The sequence below is a fragment of the Panthera onca genome, chromosome F2, assembly GCF_046562875.1.
Source record: "Panthera onca isolate mPanOnc1 chromosome F2, mPanOnc1 haplotype 2, whole genome shotgun sequence".
NCBI lineage: Eukaryota > Metazoa > Chordata > Mammalia > Carnivora > Felidae > Panthera > Panthera onca.
Window position 1 is genome coordinate 36,778,374 of NC_138356.1, and position 17,791 is coordinate 36,796,164.

General features: G+C 37.1%; 1 pseudogene; it reads left to right on the forward strand.

Moving 5' to 3' along the window:
- The first annotated feature begins 693 nt into the window (after positions 1-693).
- The window catches only part of LOC132664650 (ferritin light chain pseudogene), a 170,517-nt pseudogene continuing 153,419 nt past the window's right edge, over positions 694-17,791 (forward strand).

The window sequence follows — 17,791 nt, forward strand, 5'->3', positions numbered from 1 at the left end:
ATTCAACACCCAAAAAATGAATAATGCCATTAAAAAAAATGGGCAGATGACATATATAGACACTTTTCCAAAGAAGACATCCAGATGACTAACAGACACATGAAAAGATGCTCCATATCACTCATCATCAGGGAAATGCAAATAAAAACTACAATGAGATATCCCCTCGCACCTGTCAGGATGGCTAAAATAAACAACACAAGAAACAACAGGTTTTGGTGGGGATGTGGAGAAAGGGGAACCCACTTACACTGCTGATGGGAATGGAAACTGGTGCAGCCACTCTAGAAAACAGTGTGGAGTTTCCTCAAAAGTTAAAAATAGAACTACCCAATGATCCAGCAATTGTACTACTATGTATTTACCTAAAGACAAAAATATTGATTTGAAGGGATACATGTACCCTAATGTTTATAGCAGCAACATCTACAATAGTTACATTATGGAAGCCTCCCAAGTGTCCATGGACTGATGAATGGGTGGCATTATATATATAATACTCAGCCCTGTAGAAGAGGAGATCTTACCATTTGCAACAATGTGGATGGAGGTAGAGAGTATTATGTTAAGTGAAACAGAGGAAGACAAATACCATATGATTTCACTCATATGTGGAATTTAAGAAACAAAACAAGCAAGCAAAGGAGGAAAAAAAAAGGAGAGAGGGAGGCAAACCAAGAAATTCTCTTGACTATGAAGAGCAAACTGATGGCTACCAGAGAGGAGGTGGATGAGGAGATTCAGAAGAGAACTTGCGATGAGCACCAGGTATCGTATGGAAGTGATGAATCACTATATTGAACACCTGAAACTAATATTATGCTGTGTGTCAACTGGAATTTAAATAAAAACTTATAAAATAAAATGTAGTTTGTATATAGTACAATGGAATATGATTCAGCAACCAAAAAGGAACAAAATGCTGATTCATTCTACGACCTCGAAAACATTAAGTGAAAAAAGTCAGCCACAGAGGACCACATATTGTGTAACTTTATTCACATAATATGTCCATATTAGGCAAATCTGTAGCAACAAAAATAGATTAGTGGTTGACAGGGGCTAGGAGGAGAGGTGGTGAGGGTGTCTGCTAAAGTGTACTAGGTTTCTTTTGAGGTAATGAAAAGGTTCTGAAATTAGATAGTGGTGATGGTTGCACAACTTTGTGAATATGCTAAAAACTACTGAATTGTATGCTGCTAAAAACTGAATTTTATGGTATATGAAATCTCAGTAAAGCTATTATTTAAAAAAAAATGCTGTCCTTGAATTGGATTTAAAAAAAAAAAGACATGAAGATTGTGAATACTATGAGATTTATTTAAATTCATTGATCTTATAATTGAATGAGTTAATTTTCCCAAAGAAAGAAGGTGGACTGTAGATAAACTCTCAATCTGAAATACTAATGAGATACTATACTATAAATTGAAGCATTTTAGCAAGGCGTCCAAAGGACTAGAAATCAATTAGTTTTTAGTAGATGGAAGTAAGTGGGGAAAATAACTCCTTTTCAGTTTTTACCTCTTCACCGAAATTGACCCTGTGCATATATTTTCTCAAGTAGCTCAGAGTGGCAGTTTTTCATCTAATGTGTCCTACCCACATATTCAAATATGGATGGCCACATTTTTTATCTTACTCATTTTATTGTAGCATTTTTCTTTAAGGACCCACTCATGGATGGCATCCCACAGTAATAGGTAAATTAAACTCTACTGTATAAAGTAAGAAAATATAATCCAAAGAGAAACGCTAAATAATATGAAAATGACGTTAACCGATCTGTAGCATGCCATGCTTCCCCTGTCTTCATATTTGATTAACTGATTTCTGAGCTCAGCCACACCTGTGGTTTTTTTAATTGCAATTATTACATCTTCTATTATATTATTCCATTTGTTCCTAAATGAAGCTGGTTGTGGGGCTACACATGCAGCCAATTTATCCACTAAATATATTATGATAGAACTGAATGAAAGGTTTTATTATCAATCTCATTAATTTCAAGATAGAATTTAGTGGAAATCAATATGAGAAAATGCATGATTGCTAAATCTTCTTAAAATAATAGACTCATTCATTAAGACGGCCTTCCTCCAATAGTTAGGTCTTAAATCATTGACATGGTCTAATTATTTAGCAAGGAGCAAATCGTACCTAGCTCTGCTACTTTTTGGCAATTATATGATAGGATCCTAACATAGGCCTGGACTTGAATTAATTTGAGTATGCATATAAAGTGTTTTAGCCATAAGTTGATTAGAGGAAAGATGGCTACACAAAGAGAAACACGATAGCAACATGCTGACGCTTGGCAAAAATTCTGGTAACTAGCAAGCTGTTTTAACAGGATCAGAATGGGAAATGTACCAAAACAGTCCTCATTGAAAGATAGCAGGCAATTTAAAATCTTTTGAATTAAAAGATATTGCAATATAGCTAAAACTATATACAGTACTGGACATGCATTATCTATGAAAGATGAGACTCTCCATTTGTGCTTCAGCAAGCAGGATTTGGGGGCAAAAAAAATCTCTTTAGAAGTACAAAATGCAGTAGGCAGAATTATTCTCAAGAGTTACAGGTATTTTATGGACATAGCTTCTTTGGCTTTGAATTTTTGTGGTTTCAGATATTGAAATTTTAGGGAAAAATGTGTAGAAAGACAAAAATGGCTGCTGCAGGTGAAATTCTATTTCCCCTGTTTATTGATTTCACTAATCAGGTGTGACACCTAAATGAAATGGGCAACTATTTCTAGATCCAGGGTTTCACTGAGTTTTAAACAATAGTCTGTGCAGAAGTCCCATTCATTGTATTTCTTTCTGCTCAGAAAATCCACCTAAAACTAATTGCTCATTTTAGTACTGACCTGAGAGAGGCAAGTTTTCTGCTATTGTCATTTGTACAGATGGTAACTGAACACAGTCATTAAAAGTGCATACATACAGGGGCACCTGGGTGGCTCAGTAGGTTAAGCATCCGACTTCAGTTCAGGTCATGATCTCGCAGTCTGTGAGTTCCAGCCCTGTGTCAGGCTCTGTGCTGACAGCTCAGAGCCTGGAGCCTGCTTCAGATTCTGTGTCTCCCTCTCTCTCTGCCCCTCCCTCACTTGCACTCTGCCTCTCTCTGTCCCTCAAAAATAAATAAACATTAAAAAAATTAAAATGCATACATACATGTACATATACATATATAATTATATTATGTATTTTATGTATTCAGTGATACATATCTTTATATGTAGACAGATATATAGATACACTTGGTGATATATACATATGACCTATTTATAACTTGTTAGCAGAGAAAACTAAGAAGATTTTGTATAGGAGAAAGAAATTAATAATTTTGATGGTAATGTTTATTAATCCTCAGTTTAATACCTATAGTACTTCCAGGAAGGAAAACAAGATTTATCTAGATAGGTTAATGTAGGATTCACAAAATACTTCAAATCTTATCTCTCTAGCAACATTAATCTCCATATTTAAATGCCCTTTTGCTTTTTAGAAGCCCAATGATTACTCCTACTAAAGTTGCTACAATGTTAGAGGTGTGCTTGTCAATAAAATGTATAATATAATCACTGCAGACATTCTAAACAAGCTGGAGTTTCCTTACGGTTTTGTTCTCTAAAATTTATTATCTTTAATTTCTCTGATAATTGTCTTTTAAAAAAGCCCACCCTTCACAGGGCATTGCACAAAAGTATACCTATGTCAAGACCATAAATTAAAAAAACAAAACGAAGGAAAACTAACAATGCACATTCGAACAGATGGTCTCTGATGCACGTGTGAAAATGATGGTAGAAAAACAGATTTGTGGCTCCTGAATAATTCTCTTCGTGGGTCAGTTTTAAAAATAACTCCAATAGCATTAATGGAAAGAGTTGAAAAAAGAAATCTAACTTAACAGTTCCAAGCAGAAGTAAAACTGAGAAGTCTATAGAAATATGATTAGAATGATAAAAGTCTTCTATAATTATTTGAAGCAAGGTGTCTTACCCTATTTGGGCACTCAAGAGGAAAATCCAGACTCTCGTGTAGGTTTCCATGATCTATTAGAGAAACTTTTCGAGTGTAGATTCTATATGCCACACCAGCGGAACACTTGCTCCAACCTACCGTTGTTGAATAGAGGATAACATACATGCACAGTGGTTAAAGTGTAAGCCTGGAGTCAAATCCAGGTTTGATTTTCATGTCACCACTTACTAGCTATGTGACTCTGGGCACATTACTGTGCTAAACACTCCATGCCTTGGTTTAAATTCTGCAAAGCAGGTAATAATAGCCATCTACTGAGTCACAGAGGAAGAGTTCAATGAATATTTTTTTTTTTGTTATTCTGAGTGTTAAATATGGTGTGTATTTATTCTGTAATAGAAAACTCTCATTAAAATAAAACCAATGGGAACAGATCTATTCTTTTTGGCTTTAGTTTTGTAGAGTAGGGAAATATAAGGTGAGTACAAAACTGTCAGAGGAACAAGATTTGGACTTGACAAAGAAAGGGAAAGGGAGAGGAGAGAAGCAGTGAGGGGGGAAAGGTGGTCAAGATACTATGGAAGGACCCTCACTTAATTCAAAAGATTGGCAGAGTAGAAAAAAGGAGATTGAACATAAAATGACTTTAAATATCTATAGAAAATCTAAACATGCATAATGTTAATATATTCTGATAGTGTATTTCAACAGGAAGTTTCATGTGTATAATCAAAATCATTATAAAGAGTGTCCCCCTCTTTATCACCCTCAAATCAATCTAATTCCATATCCTGTTACATCTTTTGAATAGGTGCCTTTCTCAACATTCCTTCTACAATATCCTAACAGGATCTCATCAATTCTCATCTGACCCATAGAATTACATGGTCTTTAATGATCTCTCACCAACAGCCCTACCAACTTGGAGCCATCCTCCACAAATAAATCCTCATCTATAGAATAAACCCCTACATAAACGGAACTGATTCATCTTTGGGGTACTAATGGCACTTGGTCCCTAATTCCATTACCACAATCTGGCACAGCAAGAAAATGCCAAGAAGATCACTATGCCAGATCAAGCTTGCCATTTGCCAGCAGGGTGATTTGAAGAAAGTCCTGTCACTGGGAGGCTCTTTCTACCCAACAAAATCTGAATAACCCTACCACCTTTGAAAGATTATTGTAATGATTTAAGCAACCTATATAAATTACATAGAATGCATATCTTTTTATTAATGTCTCAACCATGAACATGAGCCCCGTTCTTTCCTAAGCCAATCTTGACAATGACTGGAAGCATATTAGAAAAGCTTCACTAACTAAAGCATTGGTTCTAGACTAGATTTACATTCCAAACTAGTGTCATTATAGATATGCCTTCTGAATATCAACATGTCCACTATGGTTCAGCCTCCTCCAAACCCCAGAGGTACACGTCAAGTCCATAGTTCTTGACTTACGAACCCTTTGTTGGCTCAAGCCTTTACAAGTTGGCTGTTACCAGTCCCTACTTCTCACAACTGTACCCCACTCTCCTGACAAGAATGTGAACCTAAGCCCCAGTTCCCAGTATGTTGGCTGTGATCTGCTTCACATTGCACAAAATTCTTGAACTGAGGTAGTAGACTGATATTCTGGTGTTTACGAACTGGCTCTGTGGGGAAAAGAGTAGCAGGCATGGAGACGGAGTCTGATTTGCAATAATTACCAATTTCGAGACTGTAAATACTCCCACCATGGTTAAAAGCTAAAAACCTGACCTCATCAAACAGAGAATAGAGAAGAAATGCACATTATCAGCTTTCACAAGTCAATTCTGTCATTCAGCCTATCTACCTTGGACATAGCAAGCATGAGAACAACTACCTGAGAAACATTCCAACCAGAGCGGACCCTTCATGTCAACTCTAGATTATACCTGAGCTTTTTATGTGCCTTTACGTGATTTCTTGGATTTGTGACGTCTCGTTTAAGTATTAATTTTCTTTCTCAAGTCTCTTTCTCTCACCTCAACTGCTTCCCAGACTGCTGTATGCAGAGGTCTATCATATACTCGGGCCAATACCTTCACGGATTATGGAAGCAGCAGAAGGCAGGATATGCAGTGATTCTCATCCCAGCACAGATTTAAACTCCTGTGGAATAATCCAAATTGTGGAAATTTCTCTTGAATAGCTAATTGGCCTTTGTTATAGATGATTAAACCAATGTAAAATTAATCTTACTAATTATCCTCCCCGTATTTCAGACATTATCCAGAATTATCTTTTAGGTTGTTTTTATTTATTTATTTATTTTCTAATCTGTCAAGATGATATGCTCTATTAGAACGGAAAATATCTCACAGAAAGTCATTGTTTAAAAAAATTCCTGTCTAGGATAATTGCTTCACTCTTAAGCTAATAATTTATTTATATAGTCAACAAACAATTGGAGTCCCAAGTGAAATATTAGGAAGTTTCCACATAAGCAGTTGAAATTCCTCAGGCTTTAAAATACAGGAATTTGTGAGGCTGTATCACTGGTATTTTAATGAAAGTGTATAAGGTGAGGAAGAAAGAGTTAAGATTAACAACTATGAATTTCAATTTCCTCAGCTACTATACATAGTTATATCTGTCCTATGCTCCTTACATAATTGTTTTGAAGCCCAGAGGAGATATTATCTATGGGAGTTTTCAGATGATTTTAAAGAACTATATAAATACAAGGCATTATTTTATACCTATTGTATATCATCCCTTTCATACAGTAGGGGCTCAATTAACACTCGCGGAAGATCTCCGTAAAGAGAAATATACAAAGACTGAAAGAAAATTTTATTTTAAAATTCTTCTGAAAACGTCTGAGTGATAAAACATGTATACATTTTCTTTACCTGATAATAAATTTCCCCCTGAGGAACTTATAGCACCTGCAGAGAAAGAAGCTCATGCTAGTGGCAGAGATAGACTCTATGGCAGGTAATTGCAGGTGGCCTGACAGCTCCCGCTGTTCAGACATCTTCTTGAAACTTAGATTTACATAATGAAGGGACAGAAACCTGTGTTGCTTCTAATTCAATAGTGGCTTTTTGCAATTCTATTCCAATTCGACTGTGGCACAAGACATATTTAATTATAAAAGTGCTGAGATGACTAATGCCAGCAACACTAGATTTATAACACACTGCCTCATTGCTTATTAGCAGGGAAGACAACAAAATGTTACTTCTTTATAAGTTCAGATGATGGTTTTAATGAAGAAGTAGGTAGCAAGTAGTTCAAATTATAACACAAATAATAGTACACAAATGGAGTGCTATTCTCAATGTACAATGGGAATTTCAAGAATTTTAGGATCGAAATTTGACATTAAAGGTCCAACAAATAATTTACAGCTTTTTAAGTCATACTTTACCAGAAAGACATTTATGGATTACCCATTTTACAAGGGTCTCTGGAGACAAGACATGGGTCTGTCTACTTCAGCATATTCCCTAAAACTCAAGTCCAGTATTTTTTCACATGAAGACCTGCCATCAATTATCCAAATAGAATTCATTTTCTTTTATGGCAGCACATCACTCTTCCCGTATCTATCCCCCTCATGTTCCTTTAGGCACTTGTCTTACTATCTTTTTAAAAAATTTTTTTAATGTTTGTTTATTTTTGAGAGAGAGAGAGAGAAATAGCAAGAGAGAGGGACACAGAATCCCAAGAAGGCTCCAGGCTCTGAGCTGTCAAGTACAGAGCCCGACACAGGGCTCAAACTCATGAACCATGAGATCATGATGTGAGCCGAAGTTGGCTGCTTAACTGACTGAGCTGCCCAGGAGCCCCACTTGTCTTACTATCTTAATCTCATTCCTGTCCCGGTACTCTGGACCTCACCCTTGCCCACATACTCCAGACCCTATTTCCTACTTATCTCCTTCAGCATTTTCTATTTCTCTCTATCCACGGTCTCCCTTCTTGCAACATGCAACCACTCATAGTTCTTTTCTATATGAATAAATTACCAAACTTTTGTCCTTTGTTCTCATCATCCTGGAGCATTTTAGGGGATTTGACTCCATTGGCTCTTCCTATTTCCTTCACCTCCATCTGTTTCTTCTGTGCATGTGCCAAGCATCTTACCCTTATAGGAACATTCCATTCTGCTACTTCAATCATTATATTTAGGTGGATATCTGCCAAATGTGAACCTTTAGTCCTGAGCTGTCATCTTTACTTCAGTCCCATTTTGGCAAGATGCATTCATGACTAAAATATCTGATGAAAGCAGCCTGCATCAAGTCTGTTCCATAACTATTCATTTCAACCAGTGTTCCCATATTCATGCATCTGGATACCCCTGTAAAGTCACACTTTAGATTTAGTTCCTTCTTGAAAAAGAAGCCTATTTTAACAAGCCTCCATCAGGATAAGGAGGAGGATGGATTGACATGAAATCCACATCAGGAAAGAGTACAAGAAATGCACATCATAGAAACATGGATAGCCACTTTCCCCCACTTTATTCCTCCAATCTAGAAAAGGACAAATTGTCTATGGTGCTAAGTCTTAAAGGGTATGACAAAGTTAGGGTTACTCTGGGATTGGTTTTTATAATATCTAAGAAGTCTAAAGAAAAATTGTGACAAATTGGAATGAGAGCTCAACCCCAGGTAAATGGCTGGAGGACACGAGGCAAGTGCTTCCCAGCCACATTCTCCTTCACCCTAACAATGTGGTTAAAGATATAGGGCTTCACGTAAGTCACCATACTACTCTGAGGGTAGACAGTCTCTTGGAAGCTGGGCCCATCATTATGTGCTTGGGATCAGATTAGTAGGCAACAGTCTGATGTTCAGATTAGTTCCAAGAATAAAGGGAAGACCTCCATCTATCTTCATCTTTCACTTGTTACTAAGCCCAGGATTTTTGGACAAAACTTATCAAGCAGGGAAGGAACTCTTCGTTAGTCCGCCTGTCCAGAACAGCTTCTCATGGGTATGATTATTCTCAAGCTTAGACTGCCAATAACCAGAAGAAAGGATCTCAGTTCATTCAATCTTCTATGTAACTTTCATAGATTCTTTTACAAAGCAAGGGGTTCCTTACTTTATAAAGTGGTCAGCATTCCCTTTAAGCTCTTCCAGTAAAAGAATATTATCTCCCAAGGCAAATCCTTTGTATTCTTAGCCATTTTTTTTCTCCTTGATTTTTGACATATTGCTTATTTAACTTAGGTTAAGTATCTAAATCTGTATTACAGGCTTGCTTTAATACATTGTTCTCAACTCCAGAGGCATGTTAGAATCTACATGGGCACACATAGTATCTTCCTTCAAAGACCAGCCCCTTTCTGTATATGTTTCTTTTGTTATTACCACCATGTGCCACTCTTCCAGGATAGAAAATTTGGATATGTGCAGAATTCATTTTTTCATGGAGAAAAAAGGGAAATTTCCCAGATATATCAAGCTCTTCTGCTTAAAAAGGACAAATATGTATATGTTTAAATGTTTTCCTTTTTCCTTGCATCACTTCACCACCACCTAATCTGAGTCCTTACCAATACATGCTTATATTTGCACTGAATATTTATTCATAACAGTTCTGCCTGGCATATCTTTTCTCTGTCCATGATTTTTTGAGTATTTGCTTGACAAAATGACCTAAGACTCTCCTCTTCCCCTACTGTTTCCCTATCCCAAGATTTTCTCTGCTTCCTAAAACAAGTTCAATTTTCTCTACAAGGTTTGCAAAGTTTCCTGCAATCTATCTCTACCCATTTTTACCTAACTTTATTACAACAACACTAACCGACATAGACCTTAAACTCTCACCAAGAGAGTGGCTTTTAATCTCTCTGGAAAATGTTAATATCTACCCTAAGAATAAATTATAGAGTCATATTTTAAAAAAAATGCTAATTGCCCCATGATTTGGGCTCTCTAGAGAAATTCTCATCAGTTTCTAAGACTTGAAAGAGGCCACTTTTAATAAATGAAGAGGGAAGTAAATATGTAAATGTGCCCAGAATCTCAATATATGTAATATGGGCCACATCTGTGGCCTGAAATTGAAGAAGTTTTAGACCGTTATATACGTAATAAAGGACAAAACAATTTTTAATTTCCAGAATTGTCTAAAAACCATACATAGAAATCAGCATAGTGTTGATATCATTGAAAAGCTGCATATTATTTGATATCCAGTCTTACTTAGCCTTACCAACAAAGCCAATTTTCAGGCAAAAAGTTAGAGTACCATGGTGTTATTAAAATTTTAAATCTTTACCCATTATTGTTCAAGAAGTCAGATCATGTAACATTTACATTTTAATGTAAATTCAAATTAGCATTTTGATACAGTAAAATGCCTTTATTGTGTAAAGTTGTGTAAGTATCATTCTATGAAATTTTTTAAAGTGTATTTTGAGAGAGACAGACAGCGTGAGCGGGGGAGGGGCAGAGAAAGGGAGAGAATCCCCAGCAGGCTCCACACTGTCAGTGCAGAGCCGATCTGATCTCCAACTCAGGAACCTGTGAGATCATGACCTGAGCAGAAATCAAGAGTTGGCCACTCAACCAACTGAACCACTCAGGTGCCCCTCATTCTGGAAAATTTTAGTTTTTATATTTTTATACACACATTGTATATGTTCCAAATGTTAAAGTATTTTTATCATACAGATCACAATTTTTAAAAAGTTGAAATACTTTACTTCATTAAATTGTTACAAAGACACTGCAATACAGGTTTTATTCCAACTTGGCAGAAGAGGAAACTTCAACTGAAAGAAATGAATTCCCCTTCCTCAGGACTATAAGGAAATTAGCATTCAAGTTCAGGTAAAATAAGTCAAAAGTCAATATTAAGTCTATTGTCCATATGCCCCTATATTCTGGACTCAAATTTTAGATGATATTATATAGATGAATGTCAAATTATTCTCGTCAGATTGCAAATGAATTTGTTTTTGCTACAACAGTTGAAATCCTGTCAATAAAGCAAAACTACATTTTAAGAACACTCAGTGTAAGAAAATATGTGGAATTTAAAAAAACAAATGAGCAAGATACAAACAGACAAAAAGCCCCAAACTCTTAAATATAGAGAACAAACTGGTTTTTGCCAGAGGGGCAGGGAGTAGGGGGATGGGTAAAATAAGGAGGACCAAGTCTACACTTACCATGATGAGTACTAAGTAATGTATAGAAGTGTTGAGTCACTATTGTATACTTGAAACTAATACAACACTATATGGTCATTTTACTGGAGTTAAAAAAATAAATTTAAAAAAATGAGCAATTAAAAGGACATTTGTTGTCATGGAACAGGTAAATTAGGAAGTTACTTCTCTTAAGTTTACATGTGAGTCCATGGAGGTTCTTAGTGACATTCCAATATAATTCAAATTAGAAATATTAGGCCCGTGTGGACTTTAGATACACCTATTTTACCATAACAACATATGAATTACTACAAAAGATTTTAATCTATATTTCTGTTCAAGCTGGAGTTTCATGAAACCAGGTTTAATATTAAGGGTCAGAAAGAAAGCATGAGACTGGAAGATAACTAGAAGATTGAAAATTAACACAAGTGGGCATATACACCTTTTAAAACAGAAATTAGAAGACATAAAAATATAAAAAAGAAATTGATCTTTGGAGCTGTAATTGTATTTTAATGTTTTTGCGAAATGGTCTGGACAATAAGATTCTTACTGAGAGTGAAAGGTGGTACATCTGGGAATAAAGTCACAGCTCTGACAACTGGTTTGCAGTGCAGTAATTATGGGAAAACCACTTTCAGAGTAGAGAATAATAGTATGGCTATATATCTAGATCTAGATATCTATAGATAGATATCTAGATATAGATATAGATATATAGATATATAGATATAGATATAGATGATATATATAGATATAGATGATATAGATGATATAGATATAGATGATAGATATAGATATAGATATAGATATAGATATAGATATAGATATAGATAGATATAGATATAATATTGAATTGCATTGTTGCCAAAATAATGGTATTTCTGGTAAACACAAATGCAGAATTCTCCAAAGGGCAACTCCTCAAAGAGTAGAAAGAAATGTGAGATTTAAACATATAATCTCTTCTCATGCAAATCCAGGTAAACAACAAAATAAGGGGGAAAAAATGTCATTTTAACATACGTTGTAATGCAACACAGATGGCTAAATGCAAAGGCTTCTGTGATAACCCAAACCCAGCATGCAGTCATAAAATAGGTTACTTTTCAGTGGCTAACCTTGTGGAACGAGCTGTGGCAGGCTAGTATTGGGTCCTCCCTTGGGGGGGGGCACACTGCTTAAGGACATATCCCAGTCTCCCTGGACTTAGATGGTTCCACGTGACGGAGTACTGGGAAAGAGTGTGGCTTCAAGTCAGACATGCAGGACCTGGCTCCTAAACCCTCTTGTGAGATCACTCATGTTCTTTCTCTCTTCTGTTCACCTTTAAGTCAAAGACTGAGAAATTGCTTTCCTGCTGACCTGCACCAACTGCGACCTACTTGAGAAATAGACCTTTGTTTTGCTAATAATCACTGGGATCTAGAGTTTACAGGACTCAGCATACCTTAATGCAAGTGTCAAATTTCAACACTCCATATCAAAACTGATCAAAAATGATACGGAGTCTATTAGGAACACCTAATAATAAAAGCCAGTATCATGCTACAATTATTCTACATAAACAGTATTCACATTATTTTCACTTCCTCAAGATATTTGTAATGAAAGCAAAGAACAAGAGTTATTTTTAGTATCACTTAGAAAGACACATAGAAAAGAGCTCATCGAGTCAGGTCTAAAGCTTCTGCTTATTTTCACCTTCATTCCTCATTCAGGGCCCCTCCCACATTAGCCTCAGTTGTCCCTTTAGGTCATCTTCCTTTTCTATACATCCCCCATGTCTTACTCTAGTAAGTGTCCTTGGATGCCCTCTGACATATGGTGGCTGAGATCACAAGAATGAACATTTCCAACCAACATACACTCTGTTTTCACAAGAGGAGATCACGTATTTCATTAGACAGAATATTACCGAAATGATTAACTCTTCTATTACGATTAATGAAGCTAAGAGTACCGCTGTGTATCTTGCGATGGATCCCAAATTAGAACATGAAAGCTGAAATCAACAAATAATGAACTGGCTCAGCACTTTTTCCCCAAGTTATGTCAATAAAGGAACATCCCCTTTTCTAGCAGCTGAAACCAAGTGTATACTCTTGCAAGCAATTTCAGGTGAGAACAAAAATGTTTTCCTTTCTCTTCCTGAGAAGTACCAATGATCGTTCCTCTTTTGGCATCATTTCAAACAGAGTATAGATATTTCCTTTTCTTAGTTTCATTTGTGTCTTAGTCTGGATATCGGTCGCCCAGAGAATAAAATAAAAGCAGCTGTAGAATCATCTATCCCTTCCTGGATTGGACACGAAATCCACTTTCTCCTCTCTCAGCACATGCGGGGGGTCGTGGGGTATGAAGTATGAAGCATACTAAGGCGGAAGAAAGCAATTGCTACGAGGAAAGACAGGAAGAATATACATCACACGGCTGTCATAAATCATATTTTGCCCCTTCCAGGCAACCTACAACAAGTAAACCCTTGGCAAAAAAATGTAGACTTTCTATGCCTATGTTTTTTGATAGTGTCCACAGGAGCAATATTATTTTTCTCTTTGCCTTCCAGCTTTTCTATAGGGAACAATCAGTTTTCCGCAAGAGTACTCTGACATTATTTTTTGAAAAATCTCTCAAGAGCATTACTAAAACAGGCCACATAGATCAAGAAGAAAACACCTGGAAATTGCTGGATGCAGTAAGTCATTCACGATATTTTTATTGTATTTTTAATGGCACAGGAAACCGTGACAGCACAGAGTCTGGAGAAGTGGCCCAGCCGTTAAAGAGGTTAGAAGATATAAGAACCCTTGAAATCCTCTTAAGTAATCAGTGTCACTGGCCTGCTTTCTAATTTGGTAGAAAAAAGTTAAAATTCCTCTCAACTTGTGCCTCATTGGAAGTCCCAAATCAATTCCCGTTAGCTCTAAAGACAAATGATACAAGTATTTGAAATGTAAAGCATTCCATGCTGAGGTTAATATCTTTATAATAAAGAACAAAGGTTAAGTCCAAATATGTACACATCTCTACTGTCCTTTCGCATTCTCTTCTCAAGAGTGAGGGCACAAACGGAACAGACAGGAGAATGGGCTCTGTGGGGATGGCACGCAGGTTTCCTCCTGCAGGCCAGCCCGTCTCGCTAATGGATAGAGAGTGCTGAGAATACCATGTTCAGAAGGATGTTCAGAAGGATTTTGAGAACTTCTCTAGGCTCAGAGGGCAGTGATGGAGACTTATTAACCCCCCTCAGGACCAAAAGGGAGTGGTGGCAGGTGAGCGATGCTCTGTACCTGACATCTCTGGTCTACTGGAAAGTTCACACACGAAAACACACGGCCATTTTGGTTGTGGGGAGGTGGTATATAGTCATGGGTGAAAATGCACCAGTGCTCTGGTTTTCCTGGCTCCTCAAAGCCCAAAAGCTGCCTCAGAGATTAAATTTACCAAGGGCAGATAACGAAAGAACAGGTCTGTCACTGCCCTTTGAGCATGCAGGGCCATGCTAATCATTTCCCACCTCATCTCTGCATTCCTGGGGCATCCTAAGCAGCCAATATCACAGGACACATGGTTACTTGCACCTGTACATATGTGCAAATGCATAGAATGCATTTACTCATCTCTTTTAATTTAGCTTTTTTGTTACTATTATGGTAGTCATATATCATATAAGCCAGAACATCTACAAATAAAAAGAGCTAATGTTATTAATTACATGGGACAATAGGAGATCTAAATCAGAACTTTCCCGGAAAGCTGGACCTATGGTCACCCTAGATAATAGTTCCAGTTTTAGTAGATTAAATTATTACTTCCAGTTAGGTAAACTGTTGATTAAAGAAAAAAAGTGTGCTGTTAATATTATGACTTAAAATAGGATAACATGCACAACACAACAGACGCACGAATATCAAATTAGAATCTGTAAGTGGAGGAAAAATGTGATTTCCTGAGGTCTACAGTTTAACAAAGCAGTGAAAAAATAAATGTGAGTAGAAAAACCAAGCCATGACTACCTCTCAGTTGATTTACTTTATAATATTCTAACTAGAATCCTTGTTTTCTCTCTTGCTCTCTATTTTTTTTTAAACAGAGCAACCAGAGTGATTAGCACTACTGGCCAAACCATGTTACTCCCCTGCTTACAAATCTTTCATTACTTTTTCATTGCAGTTAGAATAAAATTCAACACATTACCATGGTCTATAAGCCTCTGCCACACCACACACATCTCCAGGCTCGTCCCTCATTTCCACCCTTGTCATTCTCTGTGCTCCAGGCACATCGGACATGTATCATTAATATCCCAAGATTTCCAAATTTAGGGGCTTCACATTTGCTATTTGCCTTAACTGGAATGCTCATCTCTGGCTCCAGCTTATCCTTAAAGTCTTAGCAGACACTCGAATGAAGCTATCAAATCTCCTAAAAGCTTGGCCTATCTTGTTTAAAGCAGTGCCTTTCCCAGAGTGATTCCATTTGTTCCGTTCTTCCCACAATTCAACATTATTTTCTTTACTTCGTTTGTTATTTACAATTGCGAGCATGTGGTATGCTCCCAGTACTCTTAAAATAGACCAAATCTCTGCCTAATAGGCTCATAAGACAGGCTCAATGTACAAATTGCAATTCAATTGGTATCTGAAGAATGACAAAAAGAGTCAAGTAGAAATATTGAGGAAAGAATATTCCAGACAGAAAGAAAATCAAATGAAAAGGCTGTGAAGTGGAATGAAAAGGCCAGTGCATCTATTTTACTGTGCATAAAGGAAAAATCTATAGGAAATGAGATCAGACAGGAAATGGTCCATGGACTCGTGAATTCCATTGAAAAGTATTTAGATTTAAGTCTAATCGTAATGGAAAGCTACTAGAGGGTTAGAAATAAAGAAGTGAAATAATCTAAATTATGCTTTAAAAAGATTACCTGGTCTGTTCTGTTTAGAGCAGAATATGGAGATAAACAAAGAAGCAGATAGATTAGGAGGTTTTACTACAGTCTAAATGACCTAAAGGGGCAATTTGATTAATGGAGAAAAAAATCTGATCTGTGTATTTTCGAGAGCCCAATGAACATGCTGCTAAATTGACTGCACCGGAAATAGTTTTATCTTTTTACTATTGTATCCTAAGCACCTAGCACAGTGCCTGGACAATAGTGCATTATGGTGTTAAAAATGGAGAAGAAAAGACTACAGAGACATCATTCAAAGTCAGGCTTCTCTTGGCAAAAACAGGTGACTCACTGTTGCAGAGCAGCAAATAAAACAAGTCTAAAACGTTTGTCGAATATCATCCGTGGAGAGAAAGCAGAATGGACCACTGGCAAGTTTCCTCCATCTCGTAACAGAATTAGATGACCATATAATATTGATGCCACAGAACATGAGAGAAGCGTATCATCTCTAAAGAGAAAACTACCATGCACATGATGAGGGAGCATGAGGCAGGCTGAGGGGCAAGGCGCAAGCTAGCACCCCACCACCATCAACACAGGTGAGTTCTGATCTTCTTGGACACTCCTGGCTACCCAAGAACAAAGGAAAGCAGTTGAAGTGCTTGCCGTGGTAATGTGGGAGACTATGGCAAATGAAAAATAAAATTCCCTTACTGCCTATAGCCCACTGACAAGTCCTTGAGACCAGCAGAGTGACCTCCCTCTAAGAGCTCAGCTGCCTCAAGGATGACACTTTGCTGGAGGCAAAAGAGAACCTAAGTTTAACACTATCCCAACCTTCAGGATCCTGTAAGTCAACTTCCTTTATCTCAACTGCCCCAAGATATATGCTGGCAATCATACTCCAAGCTTATGGCCCCTCGATATACATCTGAAAGGTCTCATGACTGAGAGGAAATGGTAATAAATAGTGTTTCCCTAGCAACGGCTAGCCCCTCAAGCTCCTGGAAACATTGCTTCCAAAATTCTTAGAGACACTGTCTATCCCTGACCTCCTCCCAACCTGAAGGTATATAATGGGTTACCGGTCACGACCCCAGTGCAGCTCTTCCTGTCCATGGGTCCTGTCCCCATGCTTTAACAAAATCACTTTTTTACACCAAAGCCAGTTTTCAAGAATTATTTCTTAGCCATCAGCTCTGAAACCCACGAACCCCCATCACCCCAAGACTTCATCACACGCTGAGGTATTGGTAAATGTATCCTTCACAAGGCATGAAACCCATCTACCTTTGCCCTCCCTTAAGGAACACCACACAGTAGGTGAGCAATGGATACTTGATGAATGAACTAATGAACAAAGAATAAAAAAAAAATGGGTGTTTTGTTCTATTTAATCACTGAACACACGTGATTCTATACTGTATTTCTGTCAACTTGATTCCATGAAACAGGATAGACTAGAAGAGTAGAACTGGTTCAGTTCTGAGAAAGCATGTGTCGTATAGGAACAAGATATGGTACTGACATATAAATAAGGGAGGATGCTTCCATAGGCCAATCCACCCACTGATTTATTCATTGCAGTAACAGTTGCTTGTCAACAATGTCCCACACGAGCTGATTCAGTATTGACGGAAATCATCAAAATGATCTGACCATGCTCACGGAGAATTTGTTTCTTTTTCAGCATGCTGAGCAGAGAAATGGCCAATAAGTACAGGACTCCATTTTTTTTTTTTTTTTT